The sequence below is a fragment of the Prionailurus viverrinus genome, chromosome C1 (assembly GCF_022837055.1).
Source record: "Prionailurus viverrinus isolate Anna chromosome C1, UM_Priviv_1.0, whole genome shotgun sequence".
In the NCBI taxonomy this organism is placed as follows: Eukaryota; Metazoa; Chordata; class Mammalia; order Carnivora; family Felidae; genus Prionailurus; species Prionailurus viverrinus.
This window is the reverse complement of record NC_062568.1, coordinates 88,915,980-88,942,877: the sequence shown is the minus strand read 5'-3', so window position 1 is coordinate 88,942,877 and position 26,898 is coordinate 88,915,980. Positions and strand designations below refer to the sequence as shown.

General features: G+C 38.4%; 1 long non-coding RNA gene across 1 annotated transcript; it reads right to left on the bottom strand.

Moving 5' to 3' along the window:
* Nucleotides 1-2,911: 2,911 nt before the first annotated feature.
* LOC125171660 (uncharacterized) lies at nt 2,912-20,442 on the bottom strand. Its single transcript, XR_007154409.1, has 3 exons — nt 20,362-20,442; nt 4,205-4,521; nt 2,912-3,158 (listed from the first exon to the last, which is right to left on the bottom strand). It is a non-coding gene; the product is annotated as an uncharacterized LOC125171660 (long non-coding RNA).
* Between the last annotated feature and the right edge of the window lie 6,456 nt (nt 20,443-26,898).

Sequence of the window (26,898 nt, the reverse complement as noted above, 5' to 3'; positions counted from 1 at the left end):
GTATGAACACAGACTCCACTCTTTCCAGTATTGACATTAATCGGCAAGGGGCACCTTGCCCCTTTACCGAAAGGTAAAGGCACCTTTCTGGTCTCTGCTGAGTGTACCTTTTGAGAGAACGAAAGTAAAGAATTAAAGAAAGATGGTACTGCTATAATGTACTTCATTCAAAAGCCTATGAAGAACGTTTTCTACTTTGCTGCAGCTCTTGTTTCAGAAGCAATGACTCTTTTATTAATATCTGTGAAAGAAAAGTTTGTCCTTAAATAAAAGTCTGACAAAGCATAATGAAAAGGAGCTAAGTTAGTGGAAGAGGAGTGTCCAAACAAGAAGAATTCCAAAGCATATCAGCTCATTTTAATTACACTTCACAGACCGAAGGCAAAGTCATATGATTTGTTCAAAGTAAAAAAATCTTGCCCCAACTGTAGTTTCACTGTTCTGCACACCTTTGTAAAGATTAGGCATGAACGTAATAACATTGCTTCAGAAGTTTGAATAGAACCATGAAGAATTGTTGACTGGTCCTATTGAATTAAGAGTCAGAATGACAAATGGTACCATATATTAAGTACATAATCAAGACAAACAGATTAAAGGATTCTGAGAGGTGACGGCTATACCACTTGGTGGAGAAAAGAACAGCACCATTTACAACATAGGCTCAGAGATTCTCTACAGAGAAAGCGTAAAGGCCAGGTCTTTGGCTAAATAGAAGGCATTCTGTTATTAAAACTACTAGCATGAGCTATTTAGATATGCTTTTGGATTGTTGAATGTGAACTACACATGAATACTTCATATTTTTAAAAGAAGACACTTTTCCAGGATATAACTATAAAAGAATAAATTGCATTCACTTTGAGCACCAGGCAGCTTCCTAAATATAATCTAGGTCCTTAATTTGGAGCTGTTAACAAGATTAATATCTAAGTGATAATTAGCATGTTAAACCTGTGAAAGTAGAATGATTTTTAAACTCTGCTTTTAATTCTAGAAATTTTGGAGATTGTGAGTTTGAGTGTGACCAGTGTTTTAGCAGATGTTAAGTCTGTGGCAGTCTTGCTCCATTGATAAACATTTTATTCAACCTTTAAAATTTCTGCACTAATTGGGGTTCTTTTGTTGATGTTTTACTCATGTTTTCATGGGTGGTTATTTACAATAGCTAGCAGTAACTATTGATGAAAGCAAGTGAAAGAGGATTAGGTACAGTTCCCTGTTGGCTTGTATGAAGCTCTTGACTGAGGAGATAGAATATTAGTGAAATCCAGTCTAGGCTTCTGAAAGCAGCCTTGGAGATGCCGTGGAATAGAGTCTCAGCACTGGTAAGAATGTACAGTTATTGCAAGGTAGAAAGTTCAGTTCAAGTCTTGGTTTGTAATCTGAACAGTTAAGTCACACAGCATATATAAGAACTACTATACTTTAGGAGTATGTGTATGCTGTGGTGACAAATAAAAGCCAGTAACATTTCAAGGCATCACTATTCATACTATCTTTTGGTCATTAGGTAGGTTTGCAGTTAGTGGATTCTGAAAGTACAAGACTTTGCTGTGATGTGGGGACCTGTAGAATTTTTTGTAGTTAAAAAAAAGAAAATTTCCCATATCAGGCAAGTTTGGTTATTGGCCTACATGTAAGGATCTGTAAAAATGCGGAACTGTTTCCTAGGAAGAACAAAAGGCTATAATTGTTGAACGTAGGTATTTTACAGCCAGGGACATGATGCTTGCTTTTGATTTTGCCTCTCTAGACATATTTTAATTATGAGCCTCTTAAAATTAAATATGCTGCGGCTAAAAACAGAATCCTAAGTAACTAGTGCACAAACAATTCTTCAATGCCTTGACTGGAGAGAAACTCTTTGCTGTTTTCCACTTGCCTGCATGAGGGTTGGCTGTGGATTTGTGCCCTAGTGTTATGTTAGCGAACAGCTCATTACTTCTAGAAGAATCATAATGTTGAGAAAAGCTTTCAGCCTCATAGCAGTTAGACACCATTGCCTTGTTCTTAGATTCTAGTTTTGTAGTAATGCATATTTTAATTTTTTTTCAGACGGGTATTTAAAAAAAACAACATACCAAGTAGCGTATATAAATGAAAGATTTTAATTATAATAAGACTAAGGCTTGCATTAATCTCTCCTTGAAGAGCTTCCTTCTGGGCTCTCCTCTATTGATTTCTGCCCTTTATGCTTACGTTAGACATATTCAGGGTGATTTGGCCAGTGTGCTCTGATATAGCCTTACTGGTTGTAAAAATGTTGTAATGCATCTGTACCACTTGATACATGGGGATTGTTCTAAGCTCCCTGAAGACCCCACCACTACCTCAATCCTACAGGCCACTCCCCTGACACCTCTCAGATCATCTCTTGTTACAACCACAAAGAGAGTCACCACTTGGTATGTGTGACAGGGAGGCAGTGGGTCCAGCTTCAGGCTATTGCCAGAGCTTATTCTGATCAGTTGGTGCTTGAGCCCTAGCACTTGGCATATATTTTTATCTTCCTTTGCTATTTTTACTTATAACATGAATAAACGTAACCATTGACACTATCAAGTAGCTGAAGTTGGAATCTGTTTAAATTTACATTAAAAATTTTTTTATATCTAACATTTATTTAAAAACACTTAAATATTATTATATGCATATATTTACACTGGCAAAGAGCTCAAAGGTACCTAGATCCCATGGAGTTATCAGGTCATAGAAAGCCATTGTAACTTCACTTTAATTTGTTTTCCCCCAAAACATAAACCAGGCATACAAAGTCATATCGTAGGTAAGTGGGAAGAGCCAGATTTATAACCCAGGTTGTCCACTACAACCTTCTACCACACAACTGTCCCAGACTACTTAATTAAAATGTATGTATGTGGGAGTAGTTGAACAAGGCTTTTTTTTTTCTTTTGGAGAAAAAGTAATTATTTTTTTCCATCTCCATTTCTAGTCCTCAGAATTAACTCAATTTATTTCGTATTGACTTCCATTCATTTTTGTGATTAAGAATTGTTAATAAGGCTTCATCTCACCTGAACTGACCCATTCTGTGAACTGGAACATCTTCTGGCCAGTCACGGAGAGGAGTGGGATGTTCTTGACTTTGCAGACTACTAAAGAAAAAATTTTTGGTACTTCCTTCTGGATCTCTTCTAGATAAAAATAAAAACAAGCACTGCTAGGTGGGCCCTGAAAAACACACCTCAAGTTATGCTTCCTTCTTAAACAGAAAATATAGTGTTCCAGGTAGCACATCAAATATACTCAGGCCAGCTATTAACTCCTTACCACCCACCTCTCTCTAAAAGGCCTGCCCCCTTTAAGTCATGCACAAGACCCACACTTGCTTAAAAAGGCCCCAAATGCTGCTGTCTCCACCCCCAACCTCCAGTTATCCAAATTCTACCTATTAGTCAAGACCTGGTTTTAATTATACTTCCGCTGAGCTTTCTCTGATTATGCCAATTCACAAAGCCCTCCCTCTGTCCCAGCAACTCAGGTGGTAAATTCTAATTTTAATGTTTGATTGAATCAGCTTTCTTATTAGCATCTACTTGTGGAGGTCTGATAGTAACGGATTTGAATGAGAAAGAACACCACTCTCTATTGCTGTCTGTTGAGAGTTCTGGAAACTGTTGGGAGGGGAGAATGTGATTGAAAGTAGGGGCCTGGGTGGTAACAGCCCTTTGAGCATCCCTAAGGCAAGGCTTACCAACATACTTGTAGGCAAGAAAAGTGATTACTAATTATGATTTACAATATACTGCATACCAGGCTAGGTGCATTAGGATCAGTACGTCTAATCTTCGCGATAATGTTGCAAAGTCGGTTCTATTATTTGGTGTCATTTTTTCATATTGGGTAATGGAGGCTGAGGGATCTTTGGCACCTGGTGTAAGGTCAGTGCAGCTGGTGGAGTCCTAACCCAAGACTTGCATCCTAGTCTGTTGGACTGAATGGCCTATTCTGCTCCTCATACACCAGATTGCCCTAGAGCCTGAAGTTCGGGTCAACAAATTTAGTCTAAACCTTGGCTGGTATTTCTTTCAGGTAAGAGAGCACACACAAACTCACTGCCAGAGTCGCCACACACAACAGAGGTGACTGACAGGTTGAGGATTGGTGAATCACTTCTACCTGGAGGCAGAAGTGTCACTTGGAAATATTGGAAAAGGCTGTGCTTTGATTTGACACAGACCTTATGCATGAAGACAGTAATGTCTTAGAGCTGTAGAGAGCTTGAGACATTCAAATCCAAAAGTGCAGGCTTCCTGAAGAACCACTGGAAGATTCAGAAAATCCAGGCATACTTAGGAAATCCACATCACGTTCCTTTTCATTAATGGCTTATCATGAAGACAGAATTGTTCTGCCAAATATGCACTGAGAGTAGCAAAGGGGAAAACCAGTCTTCACATAGGAGTATGGGTAGACTGGCAGTGGTCACTCCTGGGATCGGGCTGAGCAGTCTGGTCAGGTGAGTGCCCTTGTCTGTTCTCTTTGCTTCATGTCATCCTATATAGGAAAATATCGTTAGTTGCATGGGGCAACCTTGCTAAGAACAGAAATTGATGGTCCTTTGGTTGGGCATGTACGGACAAATCACATTTCTAAAGATCTGTTCCTTAAAAGCATGTTGCTGGGTCAGCATGAGGTCTCTTGACATGAACTTCCATGGGAATATATAATATCCTCATTTCCAATAGCAAAGTCCCTTAACAATTTTTATAGAAATGTAGTGTTGGAATATGACCAGTTTCTCTCTTTGCTTCTGGCTTAATCATATATAAAGAAGCTCAAAAGATTCAAAGTTGTAAAGAGAGATTTTTATTTATTCCAGGATTGAACTTTTTCACATTCAGAGATGTCTAGAAATGCCATACACTGTCTCAAGGAAATGTGAGTTCCCCATCTTTGAGGGTATTCAAACTGAGGATAAGCAATGACATGCCAGGGTACTCTGCAGAGAGGATGTGTGCATTGCATATTAATAGCAGATTTATTGAGCACATACTATATGCTAGATAGTATTCTACATATATTAATTCATGAAATCGTCTAAAAAGGCTTGGAGTTGATTGTTTTATTATTCTTTCCATTTTATGGGTGCAAAAATGGTAACTGACTTGCTTCAGATCAGGATCTGTACTCAGTAAGTCTGAGCTTAGAACAGAACCTCTCAACAGAAATTGAGTGCAAGCCGCAAATATAATTCACATATGCAATCTTAAATTTTCTAGTAGCTGCATTGTAAAAGGAAAAAAACCCCATTGAAGTTAAGTTTAATAGTATATTTGCTAACCTAATATATCTAGGATATTATCATCTCAGCATGTATCGATTATGAAAAAACTGTTAATTTTTACTTACAAGCACATCTCTGTTCAGACTACCCATGTTTCAAGTGCTCAGTGGCTACCTGTGGTGGGGGTGGCCACCATATGGGACATGACTAGAACCCGTACCAGGAACATTTCCACTCTACCTCTGTCTGTTGTTGGCCAAGTTTCTCTCCAAAGAATGCACCCAACAGTCATTGTGTGTGTGATGCCATTCATCTGTTTATTAATTTTGCCCTTAAATGCCAGCGTGAATATTTCTTTAAAAAAACTTACGACACTTCCATGACTTCTGTCAGGAACATATTTACTTTAAAAACCTGTAAAATAGGAAGATTTTTCTGTATCTCATCTGTTAAAAAATGAATCCCATATGTCTTTCATTTGTGAAGATGGAGTGTATCTGGATTGCTTCCACTTTACAACTATTCATACACATTATGAAATCGCCTCACCCTTCTCATTTCCAGGCTAAAGAACATAGTTTCTTTTGTCATTTGTTATTTTGTTTGTTTTTTTTTTATTGGTTTGCTAGGGCAGACATGTAGCCTGATGCTTATGAAACGGGCACAGCTCAGGATCTGTGCATCTCTAGTAACAATGAGAAGGGAAGAGTAACCTTTACCAAAGAGTGAACTTAACCACTTTTTTTCTCATTTACACTTCACGCGTATTTCTCAGTTCTCGTTTACTATATACCCTTGTAATGATTACTGCAGTCAGAAATGACATGCGGCCCACCACAGTGATATTTCTGACCAAATTGTAGTAATTTTTTGGTAGGTTTGATTCATTCCCTGGCAGGTAGTATTCTTCCCTGTGATCCAAAGGGCCTTTCTCAAGTAGAATTTCTGACAGTAACCGACCCTCTGGGCTGCGGCATGCTTCAATTGAAAAAAAGCAGAATGTGACATGCCTTTCATTGTGCTGAACACACAAAAAAGTCCTGTGTCTCCTTTGTAAGTGCAACCTCTATTCAGCTATACATGCTAACGTGAAACATTTTAGTAATTCTAAGTCCCTTTGTGGGGGCATATTACATGGGTAGCTTAAGTTTGACTTCAGTTGCTTATTAAAAGAAAAATATTAAGAACAAGGCTTCAGTGGGGATGAAAGAAGAATTCTAAACTTCATAGGGAAGAATTTCCTTGTGGAGACAGACTCTAAGGATATGTCATCTAATATTATGTGCATGAATATTAGATATTTCATTTGGATTATAGAGTTGGTGGAATTAAAACATAATGCTTGTGGACATAATATATCCCCAATGTGGCACATCTTTTAGTTGTTTTTTTAAAATAACTAAACAGTTTTCACACGGAAAGACAAACCAATGGAAAGTGCAAGATGCATTTGTTTGTGAGCCAAATGAATAAATTCAAAGATGATTTATTGAGCATCATCTGTGTCCCTGGCACAGAATACAGAAGTAAGTTTAGGACACCAGCCCTGATTTCCAGGAATCTGCAGTCTAACTGGGGAGATATGACATGTGTATCCTCTGCCCTTAGCAAAGCAAATTACCTTATTTATATATGTCTAGCTCCCTTATGAAGTATAAGTTCCATTAAGCAGGGGTGCATCCCACTCACATTTGGGTCTTCTGCACCTTGCAGAGAATAACTATGCAGTGGGCATGAGTTGGAGTAATTGGAAGTGGTACATTAATTTTATTTATGCACATGGATTAAAAATAGCTATAATACCATATTTATAATAGAGCCACTTATATAAAAATCTCATTTTAAATAATGAAGACTGGGGAGCCTGGGTGGCTCAGTCCGTTAAGCATCTGACTTCAGCTCAGGTCATGATCTCACAGTTCATGGATTTGAGCCCTGTGTCAGGCTCTGTGCTGACAGCTCTTTCTCTCTCTCTCTCAAAAAATAAATAAACAGTAAAATTTTTTAAATAATGAAGATAAGTAAAATCCAGTGCCAATCCCTTTGCTACTGTGCTTACCCTTCTGCTGACTCCAGTTGGCGACTTCTAGCAGTTCAGCTGCAGTTGAAAAAGATGGTGTTAACCTGAAGGAAGTGTGGGCCTCTTAGAATGCCAGTGTCCTAGTAGGATTTAACATTAGCCAAAGACTCTTTCAGGGTAGAGAATATAATAATAATTCTATTTTGTTATGAGGATGAAGAAACTTGACATTTACTCACATTAATCCTTAGAAATATGGATATGAGAGCTGGGGAATGGGATGACACAAAAAATATGTTTACATATGTCTGTGTAGAGTTTCCAATGACTACTGAAGAAGATAGTGATTTAAAAGATCCCAAACCAACAAGGAAATCGTGAGAAAGAAGAAGAAAGCAGCAGAGGTATGACACTTCCTAATTTTAAATTTTACTATAAAGCTATAGTGATCAAAACAGTATGGTACTGGCATAAAAGCAGACGAATAGACCAGTGGAGCAGAATCACAAACCCAGAAATAAACCCAAGCATATACAGTCAACAAATATTTGACAAGGAAACCAAGAATACTCAGTGGAGAAAATATAGTCTTTTCACTAAGTGGTGCTGATATAATTGGATACCCATGTGTAAAAGATGAAGCTGGATCCATATCTTATACTACTCAAAAAAAAAAATCAAAATGGATTAAAGACTTAAAATGTAAGACCTGAAATGATGAAACTTGCAGAAGAAAACATAGGAATAAAGCTCCTTGACATGGGTCTTGGTAATGATTTTTTGGATATGACATCTAAAGCAAAGATAAGAACACAAAAATTGAACTAGTGGCACTGCATCAAATTAAAAAGCTTCTGCACAGCAAAGAAACCATCAATAAAGTGAAAAGACAACCTGTGGAATGAGAGAAAATATTTGCAAATCATGTATCTGATAAGGGTTGATATCTAGAATATATAAAGAACTTATATAACCCAATGGTGAGAAAACAAATAACCCAAATTTAAAAAAAATGGGCAAAATACTTAAAAAGGCATTTCTTCTAAGAAGATATACAAAAGGCCAACAGGTACATGAAAAGATGCTCAACATTACTAGTCATTAGGAAAATGCAAATTAAAACCACAATGTGCTATCACCTCACACCTGTTAGAATGGCCATTATCAAAAAGACAAGAGATACATGCTAGTGTGGGTAAGGGGAAAGGGAGCCCTTATGCACTGTTGGTGGGATTGAAAGTTGGTACAGCTACTATGAAAAATGGTATGGAGGATTCTCAAAAAATAAAAGAACTACCGTATGATCTAGCAATTCCACTTCTGGAAATATATCCAAAGAAAATGAAAATGCTAACTCAAAAAGATAACTGTGCCTCCATTATTTATGATAGCTAAGAAATAGAAACAACCTACCTGTCCATTGATGGATGAATGGATAAAGGAATTGCAGTGTGTGCGCGTGTGTGTGTGTGTGTGTGTGTGTGTGTGTGCGCACGCGCATGTGTGCATATACAAGGGAATATTATTCTACCATAGAAAAATGAGGAAACCCTACCATTTGTGACAACATAAATGGACCTAGAGGGTATTATGCTAAATGAGATAAGTCAGACAGAGAAAGACACCTACCATATGATGTTACTTATATGTGGGATCTAAAAACCAAAGAAAACAAAGCCCATAGAAAAAGAGATCAAGCTGTATTACCAGGGGCAGAGGGTTGGGGGAAGGGGAATTGGAGGGAGGTGGTCAGAAGATATAAATTTCAAGTTATAAACAAGTCCTCGAGGTGTAATGTGCCATACAATGATGATAGCTGAGGCTGCTGTAGGGTATATAGGAAAGTTGTTAAGAGAGGAAATCCCAAGAGTTCACACCATGAGGAAAACACTTTTCCCTTTTTTTTCCTTTCTTTTCTTTTTATTGTATCTATATGAGAAGATGTATGCTAGCTGAACCTGTTGTGTGATAATTTTACAACATATGTAAATTAAACCATCATGCTGTATGTCTTAAACTTCTACAGTGAGGTACATCAGTTATTTCCAAATAAGACTGGGAAAAACCCAGGCCTTTATATTTATGAGTTAGAACCCCTAGTTCTTTAACTTCTGGATATTACTTTTAAATCTGTGGTTGTTCAAATTGAGTTCTACCATCTTTTTGTGTAGTGTCATCAATGTTTTCAGACTTTCTCTAATTCTAAGAAACTCATTCTGAAGAATGAAAAACCCCAAATAACAATTCAGGAGCTTCTTTCATGTTGGAACTGTTCTTGAAAGAGATAGATGCTCAAAGAGTTGAACAGAGAATTTGTCTTTTGGCCATCTGGCGTATTAGGAGCTTCAGTGTTCTCTTCTGCTACGGAGCCCTCAAGTCCAGAATTTGATGGAAACAGGAGTGATCAGGAGCTGTAGGGTAGGCTTCGGGTTAGGTAAAGGGGGCAGTATGGAGGAGTTGGGGACAGGGATAGGTCTAGGCTATGTTTTGAAACTTAGAAGTGTATGTAGGTTGTAGTGATCATAACACATACACAGAGGATAAAATGATTTAAATTTCTTCATATTGAATACCAGACCAACAAGTAACAAAGCTCCAAAGAGGTGTTTTTTGTTTTGTTTTGTTTTGTTTTGTTTTGTTTTGTTTTGTTTTGTTTTAGAGAAAGAGCACAAGAGAGTGCAAGTGAGGAGGGAGGGCCTGAGGGAGAGGGAGAGAGAGAATCTTAAGCACGCTCCATGCCCAACATGGAGCCCTACATGGTGCTTGACATGGGTCTCGGTCTCATGACTGTGAGATCACGACCTGAGCCAAAATCAAGAGTCAGACGCTTAACTGAGCCACCCAGGCACTCCCAAAGAGGTTTCTTTGTGAAGAGCTTCAGCATTGTATATAATAACTAAGTCTATTTTTTTAATATAGAAAATCACTGGAATGTTTTGGAAATACCACATATGGAATGAATATATGTTATATTTACTTTTAATCTAGTATCAACACAGTATTAATTTATTCAACAATTTTTTACTGAGTATATAACACACGCCAGGCTCTTGCAAAGCAGTGAACAAAATAGACAAGGTCCCTGCCCTCATGGGACTTATGGTTTAGACCTGCACTGATCAATAGATATGATAGTTACTAGACACGTGTGGCTAGTAATCACTAAAAGTATGTCTAGTTCAAGTTTAAATGTGCTGTAAGTGTAAAGTGCATACTGGGTTTCAAACAGTATAAAAAAAGTTAAATACCTCAACTTTTTATGTTGATTACATGTTTAAATGATAATAGTTTGGATATATTGGGGAAGTAAAATATATTAAATAAAAAAATACAGTCCTAAATAATACCAGGTGACCACTTAGTATTTGTGAACAAAAAGGAATCCGCTAAAGATTAGCAAGGCTATATAACCTACAGAAGGGGAGGCCCCTTTGAATAGCCCACCAAGTGCATAGAACATGCTGCACTGTTAGTTTGGCCGTTTCAGCCACTTATAGAAAAGTTGGTATAAACGGGGCATCAGATCATCAGGAAAACATTTCTGTAGCATTTTACAAGCCAGGGCTCTAATATACTTTGATAGATTAAAATAATTCTTCCCGCACTACAGGATTCCTCGAGGAGAATATTAGCTGACAGAAACACTGTGCTTCCCTGGTGTGCCATACACTATGCTTGGCCCAGGCAACTGTATGGCTGTACTCAAGAATTGGCCATCCTTAAGGAATATTCATGGAGTTTATGTGGAGGTAGGAGAAAAAAAGGAAGGAAGCTTCAAAGATTACAAAAAATTCATCTGTGCAGTTTTATAGATTGGTAGATTCGGCATGAGAAGGAAAAAATTGGGATCTCTGTCAACCTATTTGTTTTTCATATGGGGTTCTCAATAGTATTTCTCATTTTGGGTCATATATGCTAGTCTCTAGAACTGGTTATTTATATTTCCTTTGATATAAAATCTTATTTTATATAGTATTTTCAAGTCAGTGGCTTATGAAACCTCTTCAAGATTCTTTAAGAACAACAAAAACAACAATACGCTCCCCTACAGCTTGGCAGTGTTGGCAGAATGGCTTATCCCTGGTTTACTGATCTGCGTAGAACTTGATCGCGTGCTCCAACTCTGTTTTGAGAACTTGTGATGCCCACAGTCTAAATAAAGTGAGACCCAAATCCTTATAATCTAAGGTAAACAGTTTTGTCCTAGTGTGTGGCAGGAAATGTACACAGGGATAGAATTATCCATTGATTTGGCAACAAGTTTGGCAAGCGTAGATGTTTGGTAAATGCCTACAAGATAAAAGCATTCAAAATAGCAAAGTAGTCAATCAACCCTAAGAACTGAAAGCTAAGGGTTGCTCAAAATAGTATGAAATAATTTATGCTGTGAGGGCTCAAGAAGTGAGCATAGGATGATGGAAATTTGGTAGAGCATGCATGTGAGTATGTGTACACACACACACACGCACATACATTATATATGCACACCAAAGAAAACATACACATAAGAAAGTGATAGCAAATACAAGATGAGAAGTGACAGGGGAAAGAAGAGACAAACAATTCCCCTGGAAAAGGAAAGCATTTTCACTTGCTGGGACTATACATATGTTCAGAAATATCATTCAGTTGAAGCCAGCAAATGAGTTGCTTAGAAGGGATTAGAGGAAAAGCCTTCAGAAGGAAAGCATACTGCTCCAGAGGTTGAACAGTGACAAAGGTAAGAGAAACCTGTAAAACCCAGTCAGATTATGCGTCCTGTTGGATCTAGAGAAACTTTATGAACAAGAGCAAAAACAAATGGGAGAGGAATGAAGCAGTGGGATGTAGTGAAATTGAATGCTGTGTATCATGTACCATCGGAAGTTCATTATGTAATATGTGCAAGCCCAAGTCTTTCCAGTTCAGTCTTCACGATGTCGGTAATATACTCTTGATTCCCTTCCCAGTTATCTCCTTATCTCTTGCCTTCCTTCCCCATTCTACCTTCTGAAATTGGTAGAATTTACTCACTGTCTTCACCCTGCCTTCACTCTTCCAATCACTCAGCCTGGATTCTGCCTCCACTGCTCCAATTGAATAGGTTCTTGCCAAAGTTATGAATCGCTTCCCAGTTGTCAAATCCAATGGACATTTTCCAGTCTCCTTTTATTGTGATGATTAAAAGAAGAATCTTAGTATATTAGAGAAGCCAAGAATGGACTGGCAAAGTTCCCATGATCCTACCATTTTGATTCTCCATTTTAAAGCTGCCAAAATAAGTACTGAAGATTTAGACAAGCAAAATGGATAATTTTGGACTACGTATAAACTGAAAAAGATTGAAGTGTATAACCCTTTGCCAAAAAAAGAATGGCTCCAAAATAAAGTTGAAATTGGAATATCAGCCTTTGGAAATTGAGCAAGACATGGGTAAGTAAATGGCAATTTAATTAGGATTTATTAGTAGAAAATATAACAATCCTTATGGAAGATAACCCTGTTAACAAGGGGTGAGGGGAAATGTTGGTTAGCATACAGAAATGTCCCTATTTCTAGAAGACTTTGAAGTCAAAAGAGGAAGTTAAAAGGGGCAACATTTTAAGGAATGCATAAAGATGAGCATGTACTTGGACACATTTGCCCTTATGAGCACCAAACTTACTGACTGAGGAGTGAAGAGAGAATGAAAGATATGCTTGTAGAATATTCTGATTGACAGCATTACCATTGGAATTGTCTTTCAAAGAATACCTTAGTCCCCTATCTAATAATTGCTGGTGGGGGTAGGGTTTCCCAATTAAATTCTTAGATATCTATTTACATACTCTACGTTTATTTGATATTTACCTTTTCCTTGCCTTTTTTTATTTGTTCAGAAACTATCACTTTGAGAATGCTTGAGAGAGTGGAGAGATTGGAGGGAATAAATGTTAGGTCAGTCTTTCTAAAAGAGGAGAGACACACTAATGCCACCATAATCATCAGGAGCAGACATTTATGAAACACCTGCCCTGGTCCTCTAAGTCAGCTGTAAGGTCAGTGAGAAATTCTGAGTGCTCAGATGCTCTGCAGGGAAATTTATCTAGAGAAAAAGAATGCATCAGCTCATTTTTAAAAAAAGACTCATGCCATCAAGCCATCCCCAAAGTACCCTTTTAAATCCAACAAGTCAAGCAAAACTATGGTTAATGATATGCTTGTGTTTATCAGAGCTGGCATTATGGCATTAAGTAAAATTTACGATACATTAGAGTTTACATTAGAGTTTTACTTTTACGCTATGTGTACGCTTGAGTGTGCTGGATCTCATTGTATAATTTCTACATAATTATTATCCCATTTTGGGGACACTTATGTTAAATAGCTCCTAGGATTTGTTGCAATTATTATTTGTTATGTGACATGTTATTGAGTGGTGTGTGTGTGTTTGTGTGTGTATGTGTGTATTTTCTTTTGAATGCCAAGTCCTTGATCAAGAAAACAACCTCTAGTCCGAATTTATAACACTTTTCCTTTGGGAAATATAATCCAATTTTATGACCTAGTTTCTCAGGACACATTAGAGCAGAAAGAAAAGTGTCTTCATTGGCATGTAGCATTAATATAAGTATTGTTATATTGTAGCTTAATTTATGTTCTGGCTTTTCTTTTCATATGAGTATTGTAATTACTTTAAGGTCCCAAACCTTGTATTGTATTTGGATTCTGCCTTTTATGCTGAGCACATTGCTGTGTATATAGTAGGAGCTAATTTAAGCATTATCTTAACTGAATCATGTTAGCGTCAGGAAAAAAATACTTGGAAACTCCATTGAACATAGGTTAATCTTGCTTTGATGATTTAGAGTTCCTTTAGGAACTTGGAGTATTCCCAGAAACAGTAAGAAAATCAATTACCACTGAATGGCACTATAAATTCTGTTTGTTTAAGTTTTCTTGGGTTTTAGACATATAATAAATGGGATTTTGCTATAAATAGGAATAGATATGCATGCACACGGACCCATTCAGTCTCAGCAATCCTATGGAAGAATGCAAACAGACTGGCTATTGATGCAAATAGTCCTAATCCTATGGAGGGACAGATGCCAGACCTTCTGCAAAAGGTGTGTATTCAGAATACATGGATAGAAATTGTGGGAGAACAAAGGAGTCTGCTCTGAATCTGGGTGAAATGGAAAGGCCAGAGTTGATAGAGTAGATTGGCAAGGGCTGCAGACTCTGCTCAGCACAGATATGTTTTTTTTGGGGTGTGTGTGTGTGTGTGTGTGTGTGTGTGTGTGTGCGTACACACACACTTTCTCTTTTTCATTCTGCCTCCACCCTACCCCAGCTAAACTTGACTTCCTCTGTGCAGAGCGGGAAGATTGTAGTTTGCCCCAAGGCTCACCAGTCTCTCCTGTGTGACTTTGACTTGCTTTTCATTTTCACTGTATGTAAAGGACTCCTTTTCTCCGATCTATTCCTTCAAATAGTGAGAATCACCTACCAAGTCTTCCCTAAAAGGTTCTCTTTCAAATACTTAATTTTTGCAGAAGTATTTAAACAAACATTTTAGATTCCTTATCCAAATGTGATCTATTTGGACCAGGGCCAAAGAGGTCCATTTTTTCCACCTATAATTAAAGGAGACATAATTAGGAGGGTAGACATAGTGAAGATAAACACTGATGCCAGCCATGCATATAAAGGATGTGAAGGTGCATATAGAGTATGAGTAAAATGCTTCATGAAACGTGTGAGTATAAAAAGCAATCTTTTTTTTTTAATTTTTTTTTCAACGTTTATTTATTTTTGGGACAGAGAGAGACAGAGCATGAACGGGGGAGGGGCAGAGAGAGAGGGAGACACAGAATCAGAAACAGGCTCCAGGCTCTGAGCCATCAGCCCAGAGCCTGACGCGGGGCTCGAACTCACGGACCGCGAGATGGTGACCTGGCTGAAGTCGGACGCTTAACCGACGGCGCCACCCAGGCGCCCCTAAAAAGCAATCTTTTAAAATCACTGCATGATTTCATGTTATGGGATCTTAAATGTGCATGTGTAACAAAATTAATAACTTGAAATTTTTGAAAGTAGATATTCTTTTTTTATAAGTAGATATTGTCAAGTTAATATATATATACCCAAAGGTGTGTATGTATTTGTGTGTATCCATTCAATTTGGTCCCCAATTATTTTGCATTTTATCGTTGATTAAAGGGAGTGTTTAGGTGCCCAGCTCCCTCTGGCTGGTCCACTGTGGCCCTTCACCACGTCCCATGCCTGGTGGGCTCCACAGGCAGCCCCTGCCTCCAACTCCAGCTCCTTGGCCTCCTACCAGACCACAGTTCTGTCTCCTTCTTTTCCAGTAACCCTGCCATGCCTTCCTGCTTCCTTGTACCTCTGCCCGTTCCCTCTCTCCCTTTTCTTCTAGTATATGCATTCTTACCACCATTGCCCTTTCATTCAAAATATACTCTGTTCTGTTGAAATGCAACATATACATTTAAAATGATCACCAAGGTATGCTCAATGGCACAATAAAAACCAAAGGGCTTAAGGGAAAATGCAGTAGGGGCACAAAATTTAAAAACTTCCTTAGCGACACATACACATACAAAATCACGTTCTGATCAGACTGTTCCCTGATATATGAACTTCACAGTTTCACAACACATGTCAGGAGAGCTGAGTGTATGCTCTTGTAAACTTATATGTATTCGTGTGATTTTCCATGATTGCTCATATTCTCGCATTAGACCAGACACCATAAAGGCAGGGCTGTATTTGCCTCTGGTCATCTTTGTAGCTCCGCCATCTGGCACATTGTCTGCTTGGTGGTAAGCACATGACAAATGAATGAATCTTTCTGTGCAATTTCCCTTCATCTTCTGTTTTCTCCGGACTCTTGTGTCTTCTAGATACCCTATGAGTGAAAGGTTTATAGCTGATTACGGGCTTGGTGTTTGTTTGTTTGTTTATTATTTATCTAGAGAGCAAGGTGTTAGAATAATGTTCTTTGTTTATTACCCACATGATCCCTGTACCAGGCAAAACTGAGGTGGAAAAACAGATATTTATTCAGAAGGTATTTTTCAGAGCTAAAAAATAACTAACCTAGGTGTCTGTTGATGGATGATTGGGTAAAGAAATCGCATATATACATACATACATACACAATGGAATATTATTCAGTCTTACTACAAAGGAGATTCTGCCATTTGCAACATCATAGATTAACTGGAAGGTATTATGGTAAGTGGAATAAGCCAGATACAGAGAGAAAAAAATTGGCTGATCTCACCTTATATGTGGAATCTAAAAAAGTCAAATATATAGAAGCATAGAGTAGAATGGTGGTTACCAGTGGTGGAGGGTTTGAGGGAAGGGGAAGATGTTGGTCAAAGATACAAAGTTGCTGTTATGTAGGGTGAATAACTCTAGAGATCTAATGTACAGAATGATGACTATAGTTAATAATACTGTACTGAATATTGGAAATTTGCTAAGGGCATAGATTTCAGGCGCTCATATCACACACAGTAACTGAGGAGAAGATATATTAACTGACTGGATTATAGTAATCATTTCACTGTATATGTATCTCAAATCAACATTGGTATGCCTTATATACATATAATTTTTATTTAAAAAGAAAAACCAAAGGAGATGTGAGGTAATCCAGAGGTCGATTACAGCAGGAAGCTGCTGCCCACCGTAGGACTGGAGAGACCAATGAAGGAGGCAGTCTTACCAGAGATGAAGGTCAGAGCTACCCAGAGGGACCTGGCACCACAAAGGAGTCACAGCCAGAGATGAAAATACTGCCCAAGCAGAGAGAGAAAGAGAAGAGGCTAACAACAAACAAACAACAAACAAACAAAACCTAGTTCCTCCTGTCCTTGCATCCCAAATCTCAGGCCAGTGCCTCCCATTTTAAGAACTTTACCAGAAGCCAATTTGTGAGGAAGTGTGGGAGCATGGGTTGCCCAAAAGGAGCTACCCGCCCCACAGAACAGAGCAGGGGTAAGGAGAGTGCAATGTGGCAGAAGACTGGTGTGGCTCTACTGTTCCATTCCATCCTTTTCAAATTTTTTTTGTTTTTATTTTTTGGGGGCAGAGAGAGAGACAGAGCATGAGCAGGGGAGGGACAGAGAGTTAGGGAGACAAAGAGTCTGAAGCAGGCTTCAGGCTCTGAGCCTTCAACACAGAGCCCAGTGTGGGGCTCGAACTCAAGGCCTGTGAGATCATGACCTGAGCTGAAGTCAGCCGCTCAACTGACTGAGCCACCCAGGCGCCCCTCATTGCATCCTTTTCAGCAAATCAAGTGACCAATGTTATCAGGGTTGCCTTATGGATCATTTTGTGACATTCTTCTTGGTCAGTTTGTAAGGAAAGGACACAAAGGACTTTAGAGTTTCTGTATGAGCCACTTACTGGTTAATGGAATATTTATAATTACAAGTGAAGTGTTTGTTGCATAGCTCTAGTTTACCAGAGGGGTGTAATCTATATCATGATGAAACTTATGTCCTAATAAGTCCTGATGCAAAATATTGAAAAATAAAAAAGGTGAAGTCTCTCTCTAGCTTCAGTCATAGGAACAATGCAGTGCTTTTCACCTTTGCCCTTATTTTCCTTGCAGTTTATAGGCAATATTGTCCTCCAGAAATTATATTTCCACCTGAATATTAAACTATCCTCCAGGGCAAAACAAAAGTAATCAAAACGGAACTTTTACAAATAATGATTTTAAGCTGACTATCCTGGAAACTCAGAACATTCTTTCTGTTTGGGTTGCATTTTTATTTGGGTCCTTCCTTGTATCATTTATCACAACAATGTTATATACTGCAGAGATGGCTAGGCACAGATTATTATTATTATTTTTGAAAGATATTAAAGGGCTCAGATTAGTGAAAAGACTATACAGTACTTACTTTGTAGACCCCACTCTTTGTTTTTGTTTTTGTGAAATATGTGAAAGAAACTTTAAGTGCATGAACAAAATGCTTTTAAAATCGACTAATTCCTCCTTACAAGGAGGCAGTAGTAGTGAAATAAAAAATGCAATAGAATTTTAACAAATATATCTTAAATTTCAAAAAAAAATGTATTTCCCTCTATGTATTCTATAGTTGTATTTCAGAGCTAACATTTAGCTCTGAATTTCAAAGGCATTATATGCAAGATACGTTTTTTATTCTTAGTCTATAAAATTGTGGTCATGGTGAAATATTTGTTACCCTTTCCTCTGTTAGTAGCACTGCACAGTGCAATTTACAAGGCAAGTCACACTGACATCCACTGGTTCTGTAAATAGGGATAAATTATTGTACTGGTTACAGTATTTTAAGCCACATCCTTAAGAGTGCAAATAAGTAAATTTCTTAGTTGCAAGTTAACTTCATCATATCTATTTTTTCCCTCATCCAATTCAAGATATTTCTCTAGCCTTTCTTCCCTCAATGGCACCTGTTGTGAGAGGGGTATGTAGCTCCTGGGGGTTTGCCATGGGCCAAGCTGCCATTCCCTGAGATGTAAACCCTGTGCTGGTCATTGGGCATTATCAGGCCTTCCTCATACTGGCCTCTACAGAATATTTCAGTTCCCATCTATGCTCCCTTCAGTTGATCCATCCTGCCCTCTGCACAGCATCCTCTATCACTGGGCGGGGCTTCTGGTCTGCTGTCTTGCCCTGTGTGTCACAACCTTGCCCCTCCTGGTGATGAGGGTAATCTTTGCCTGCTCCTCGTGTCATTCAGTGAGCTTGGTGAGGCGGTCTAGCTTCTGTGCTAGCCCCTTGCTGCCATCACCACCTAGTGTTCTGGGCTATGGCAGCATGAAAACAGTCAGATGTCGGGGGGGGGGGGGGGGGGGGAGGGGAGGGGTAGAGGGCCACTTACCATTTCCCAAGGCTCCAGAAGGAAACAGGACATGACTCTGGGTGAGGGGGTGTGATTGTTCTCCTCCTCCCCCCTTCATAGAAACCCAAATTATATTTAACTCTTCTGTTTCCCTTTAAATGTATTTGCTCTTTTCAAAACTGAGGGTTTCTGTGGGGAAGGTGGGTGGGGGATGGGTTAAATGGGTGATGGGCATTAAGGAGGGCACTTTCTGGGATGAGCACTGGGTGTCCTATGTAAGAGATAAATCACTGGATTCTACTCCTGAAGCCAAGACTGACTTGAATTTAAATAGAAACAAAACATTTTTACAAGGCCGTTTTTAAACCTAAAAGTTAAGAATTTGAGGCTTTTGTTTCCTGATTTTCTTACAGACATGCCCTTTAGGCAATGAACAATTCCGTAGATGCCCTTATGGGGAAAGGCCTACAGTCCCAGTCAAGAAATTCAGTAAAGCTGGGGTGAGGGAGCCTCAGATAATACCCACTTAGCTTTCTTAAAGCATCTTGTGTAAATCCTGGGATCCTAATTCCTCCCCTGTAAAAGAGGGATTATAGGACCCACTTTATGTGGCTACTATGAAGATTCAACGTGATAGATTAGGTCGGCTGCCACACCCAGTGACTAGTCTTCCTCTTTGCCTCTTCCCCCATTGTTTAGAGACAGAGAAAAGTTTGAGGTAGATACATAATAGCAAATAAAATCAGAAAGCAGACTCAAGGCTATAATTCAAAGTCTTACTCCTATAACTCTGGTGAGGCAAAGCCTCAAAAATGTCTTGTTACTATGGAAGCAGTACCTGTGTGTGGTAGAAAATTAGGCAACACCAACAGGCAAAAACAAGAAAAAAAACCAAGAAAGAAGTCACCATATTCCAGCATGCAGAGATTACTACTGTTCACACTTTCACACATTAGTGCATACTTACTTTCATCTCTCTAGTTTTCTGTGTGTGTGTGTAAATGTATATATTATATGTATGCGTATGTAAATTTGTAACATAATTTTCATCTCATTTAGAGCCAAAGAATGTTCTCCTTTTCCCTGTTGTCCCCCAAACGGCTCTCACTGCTCGTTATCCCAATCAGCATCCAAAAGAGGACTGCACATTGCCATTGTGTGTTATGTCCCTTATGTCTTGTTTCCTTAAGAGCAGTGTATTTTCTACTATTATTGGCTTGTTGAGGAGACCTGTCCAGTTGTCCTGTGAAATGTCTTACCTTCTGGGTTTATCTCATTTCTTCTTCAAGGTGTGTAGTTTGTTCCTCTGCTTTTGGTTAACTGGACATTTTGTCTAAAATGTTTTTAGTTTTGTTTAACTTTGCTTCGTCATGGATGCTACACATCACATGATATCAGAATACGGAACCTTAGCGGTGCTAAATGAATGGCTGAGTTAGGATGGCAGCACTCTGACATCACTTTCATTGTGCAGTTAAATATTTCTCCTTCTGTCTAGTAAGCAATATGTATGGGGTTATTTTGGCATCATGTGAATGTCTAATTCCTCATCTAGCACTCACCTTACAGTTTTAATGCCAGTTATAATGAATAAAGGTTTTTGAATCAAAAGAAACGACCCAGTATGTTATAGAGATAGATATTGGCATGGAAAATCTTCAAAAGGTGGCTGTATCAGCTTTTTGCTGTTTAACTTAGGAGGGAGGCCAGATCATAGTAGTCTTTGGCTAAGGTGTATCTTTTTGGCCAAGACACACAGGATTGCCAGAAATATAAAAAATAGAGCCTAAAATTCAGAAGAAAGCATAGGGTGATTTTAGCCAAGGATGATTTTGAGTTTGTGCTTGGGATGAGTGTAAGGGGAGGGTGAAAGTTTAGAAATGATGGAATTCATAATCCAATGTTATCCAAAAATTTTAAGGCACGTTAAAAATGAAATCTAAGATACTTCAAAAATTGAAATTGGATGACACTTTTCTTCAAGGAAAGTCTTGAGTTGGAATACTTTTTCCTTTAAATCAGTATGGTATTTTTTGATGAATACTAGGATTTTATGAGCTCTGACAATTTCTTCACAAGCCCTCTCTTTTCTGCTCTCCAGATGTAAATTATTCTTTTCTGTTTGCCAGGAGTAAATTACCCTGTGTTCTGGCACACTGGCTACTTCTAATGCTGCTGGGAGGATTAGATAGTATTGGATTCTTAAAGAGCTTCAAGAGATGGCTTTTAGGGGCAGGCTGCTTTGGAAAATGTGCCCGGAGTGTATAAGTTTGGAAGAGGAACCTACTTTATTGGTCTGTTTGTCCCCTTGGATGACATGATTCAAAGTCCCTTGAAGGCTTAGAGCAGAATTTGAAGTTTTCCTTAGGAAATATAAATATTGGTAGTTTTAAGAGGTATGGGTAGATTATATTGTTGTATTATTACCTTCTTATTGATTGTATTATTAGAAACATATTGCTCTCCCTTGCTCAGATGCCTTCCTGGACTTAGCTTGGCCATGTGACATGCCTTGGCCAATGAAATGTGAGAGTAAATTATATGTGCTGTTTTCCAAGCAGAAGTTTTAGGTATCCTTGTGTGGTTCCACCGATACTCTTTTCTTCCTCTGCCCCGAGACTGGCATGCCCCAGGTAGCAGCTGCTCTTACATCGGGGCTCTTAGAGCTGTGACAAATAGATAGTATATTGAGAAAGGAAACTTGTTTGTGGTTGGGAACCAGTAACATTTTGGTTTGTTATTGAAACATAGCTTAGCCTAAACTGACCGCTACAGAGAGACATGAGATGGGTGAATATAATAGAGGGCTGTACTGATACCAACTAGAGGGTATGGATGGGAATTTTAGTAAGTGATCCTTTGCATAGCTGTCTTGATGGCATCTGGATTTTCCTTTCAGCTCTGTAATTCAATAAAGTAAGCCGCCAAACTAGAATGGGGTTAAAGTGCCCATGGGGAGATACCTAAATCTACTAAAGTCACGCCTCACACCACAAATCACAACTGTTTGCAAGAATAAGAAAGAACTTTCTCTGATTGGAGCATTATTCTTCTTTGAGGTTAGCGCTAGTGATTTGTTGGAACAATTAACTGAAAGTGAGCTGGAACTTTTTAATTATTTTTCTTTCAGATATGCTATTTGAGATACTTATTTGAATTGCAGTGTCACATTGTGAAATAACACAATCTGTTGCTTTTATAGTCACACAAATTAATTTTCAACTGAAGTATAAATGTCAACTGATGTATGTCCTACTCAGCTTAGGAAAAGGATTCCTTTATATTTGATTTTTTTTTAGGAGAAAACATGCTCAGAATAAAGTGTGAGAGCTATGAATTGAGAGGAAAAACCATTCTCTCTTCAGTGGAAATTAATTTCTCAGAACTAAAGCAGGATAAATACTCCTGCTGAAGTGTGTGCCTTAATTACAAACCTCAAGGATCTTAAGTTTTATGGCTCAGTTTAAACATCCAAACCTGTGCAGCATGCCTTAAGTTAACCACGTTACCTACTGGGTGGTTATAAATCATTATTTTGCATAAAGAGAGTTGCATAAAAATTAAGAATTAGAGACACATCAGTTTTAACCTCACTTGACTGAATGAAATTGGTGTTCAAAAGGATTTCTTCTCAGCAGATCATTTTGCTATGTATTGGAAATTTCCAGATCTAGGTAATTCAGGGAATCAAAAAACAGAGATGAGGGTCTATAAATCACAATCGAAATTTAGCCTTCAAATTAACTTCTTAGTATGCAGCTCATAGGAGGTATGTATTTATTAAATGAAATGACCTCTAGATTTGCATATTCAGGACAAAATTAGGTTCTTGGAGGTGTAAGAATATTTAAAATCAGTATTTAAAGGTATATTATTGCCAAGATTTAATAATTAAAATTATAACAATTTGGTTTTTAAAGTTTTTAGTTTTTAAAATTGCTTCCAGGCCATTTTCTTCAATACTTCAGTCCTTAGCAAGAAGTGATCCTTTTAACATAAAAAAGTGTGCATACACATTTCCCAATCCTAAAGAGTTGATAATCGCTACTTATTGTTAATTTGGATTACTCAGTTCAGTTCAGTTCACGAAACACATCCTGAGGGTTGGTCACTGTGCTGAACTGGTAATACAGAGGTGAAGAGATTTGCTCCCTACCCCAAGAGGTTTACAGTCTAATAAAGAAAATAGACACCAAAACGGAAACAATGCATAACTTGATATATGGTATAATAGGAATATTATAGAAGAGAGAGTAATTTTATTATGAGAAAATAGGGAAAGATGGACAAAGCATTGTGAAAATGTGTTATTTTCAAAGCTAACTTTAAAAAAAAAAATATTTTGAGAGAGTGAGAGAGAGAGCATGGGGGAGGGGCAGAGAGAGAGCGAGAGAAAGAGAGAGAATCCCAAGCAGGATCTACACTGTCTGTGCAGAGCCTTATGCTGGGCTTGATCTCACAAACCCTGAGATCATGACCTGAGCTTAAACCAAGAATCAGATGCTTAAGTGGCTGAGACACCCAGGTGCCCCTAAGCTGAATTCTGAATCTAAGGAGCAGCAAAGTTAATATGGACATTATAAAAACTTTGTCTAGGGAATAGTTTAGAGAATAAAGAATATATAACTATTTTATTCCTAGTTCTTACAGTATGTGGCTTCGTATGAGCAAAGGATCCCTTAGTTTCAAGTGACAGAAAGAATGGAGCCCTGTGCAGAGCTATCCTATGCTCTTTTATTTCCAAACCTATCTAGAGATCTTTCATTGCCTTGGGAAGGGACAAGGCTTCCCTTCCCTCAGGGCCTACCAAATTCTTAGTTCAAGGTTGTTTCCAATCTAACTCTCTGCCGCCCCCCAGTGCCCAAGAATCTTTGTGTGTGTGTGTGTGTGTGTGTGTGTGTGTGTGTGTGTGTGTGTATTGGTGTATTGAAACTCAACTCCTTCCTCACCTCACTTTTATTTATTTATTTATTTATTTATTTATTTATTTATTTAAAAATTAAAAAAAAATTATTTTTGAGAGACAGAGACAGAGCAGGAACAGGGGAGGGGCAGAGAGAGAGAGGGAGACACAGAATCCGAAGCAGGCTCCAGGCTCTGAGCTGTCAGCCCAGAGCCCGATGTGGGACTTGAACTCATGAAGCATGAGATCACGACCTGAGCCAGTCCGATGCTTAACCGAATGAGCCACCCAGGCACCCTGCTCACCTCACTTTTGATGAATTATGTTTACCCACAGGTAATAAACCCCATTGATTAGAGGGAGGAAAGCATAGATAATATAAGAAAATGTGAAGGACAATAAAGCCTATTTGATATGTCAAGATAGTAAAATAATATCTGGTTACTTTTATTGAACTAGATATTGTTACAATATCCAGATTTCAATTCAGTAACAAATCATATTTGTTCATGAAAGTTAAAATAAAATTCTTCCTTCTTTATGAAGCTTTTGTCAATAATTTGTCACAGTTATCTCCACTTCTATTCCAAATTTCTAAACACTTACAATTTCTGTATGTAATAGAGCTGTCAATTCTGAATTGCCTTGTATCTCATCTCCTATTGTCTGTGTTAAAACATTTTCTCCCTAAAAAGTTGAAAGTCCTTAGACATTCCAAGGACTATAATTTACACTATCTCCACTGTGGTAGTTGTAAAAATGCTACGTAGAACTTCTAGGTTCCCCTTGCATAATGGCATCTGTCTAAATCCAGATTTATCCATACATCTTTCAAATAAAGAATACAGGTCAATAAACAGAGAAAATAAAACCACAGTGTAACTAAGAGACCTTGGACACTACAAACTGCACATTCCCTCAAGTTAAAAAGAAACACCCAAGTCTGGCAGAGGAAAATCAGAAGAGAGGAGAAGGACACAGGAAGGTTGATGGAAACATGGAAAATATTCACCAGCAGAAGGGCAAATACCACTTAGAATGGAGACTTTAGGAGGTGGTCTAAGATTTGGCAGGTCAGAGTGTTGGCTGGTGGGGAATTAAAAGGAAATATTTGAAAATTTATGGGAACAGAGATGGCTTTTCCAGGGAGACAGTGCCTCTAGTGGACGAGTGGGTGACTTGACATGGGGAGCATTCACTGGAGGCCTGGTAGTGATGTGAAAGAAGAAAGGAAAAGGGCACCTGGGTGGCTCAGTCGGTTAAGCGTCTAACTCTTGGTTTTGGCTCAGGTCATGATCTCATGGTTCTTAGGATGGAGCCTCACAGCATGGAGCCTGCTTGGGGTTCTCTCTCTTCCTCTCTCTCAACCCCTCCCCCGCTCTCTCCCCACCCTCCAAAATAAATAAACTTCAAAAATATAGAAGACAGGGAGAAATTAAAGGTCCTGAGAAACAAAATCACAAAATCAGAAGATCTGGTAACTCCTAGGCATCTATCACCCCCCAAAAAACTATATCTCTTCATGTCGATAGACTGTGATTTTAGACAAAGAAACCTGGTAAGGTCATAGTTATACAACCATCTCCACAAGCAAGTTGTTTTACTTTAATTGCACCAAAACAGGTTTATTACTGGGGCACCTGGCTGGCTCAGTCGGTTGGGCATCAGACTTCGGCTCAGGTCATAATCTCGCTGTTTGTGGGTTTGAGCCCTGCGTCGGGCTCTGTGCTGACAGCTCAGAGCCTGGAGCCTGCTTTGGATTCTGTGTCTCCCTCTCTCTCTGCCCCAATGCCATTTGAGCGCTCTCTCTCTCTGTCTCAAAAATAAATAAACATTAAAAAGTTAAAAAAAAAGACAGATTTATTCTTTTTTCTTTTTAAAAATATAACAACTTTCTTGATGTGCAATTCATATACCATACAATTCATCCATTTCAAATGGACTATTCATTGGTTTTTCGTATATTCAGAGTTGTGTGACCATTATCACAGTAAATTTTTGGATATTTTCATTACCCTAAAGAGAGTCCCATTCCCATTAACAGTCAACTCCCCAGTTTCTTTTCAAGTCCTCCCTCCTCTGTACCAACCCTGGACAACCCTAGTTTGTGTTTTTTCTCTATAGGTTTTCCTATACTGGAAATTTCATCTAAATAGAATCAAAAAGTATGTGATCTTTTGTGACTGGTGTCTTTCACTTAGCGTAATGTTTTCGAGGCTCATCCATGTTTGTCAACATCCATCAGTACTCTTTTCCTTTTATTGTCTAGTAATATTTCCTTGGATGAATGCTATGAACATTCCCCTACAAGTCTTTGTGTGGACCTGTTTGAATTTCTCTTGGTTATACCTAGGAGTGGTGTTGTGGGACTATAGGGTAACTGTATGTTTAATGTTTTGAATTGCTAGACTGTTTTTCAAAGCACTATTTTGCATTCCCATTGGCAGTGCATGAGGTTTTTAATTTTCTGGATTCTTGCTGATGCTTGTTCGTGCCTTTTGATCTTGGTGGGTACGAGGTGGTATCTCATACTTTGGACTTTCATTTCTCTGATGGCTAATGGTGATGAATGTCACAATCAAGGGTTAAGAATACTTCCATTATCTCTCACAAATTCTCCCATGAGGAACCCTAAGTGTATATCACTAAGTGAAAGAAGCCAGGCCGTAAAGGCTACAGATAGTATAATTCCAACTCTGACATTCTGGGAAAGGAAAAATTATGGAGATGGTAAAAAAAATCATTGGTTGGGAGGGTAGAGAGATGAATAAGCAGAACACAGAGGATTTGGGGGGGGGGAAGTTAAATTACTGTGTATAGTACTATAATGGTGAACACATCCCATCATACATTTGTCAAAGCCAATAAGGTGTACAACACCAAGGGTGAACTC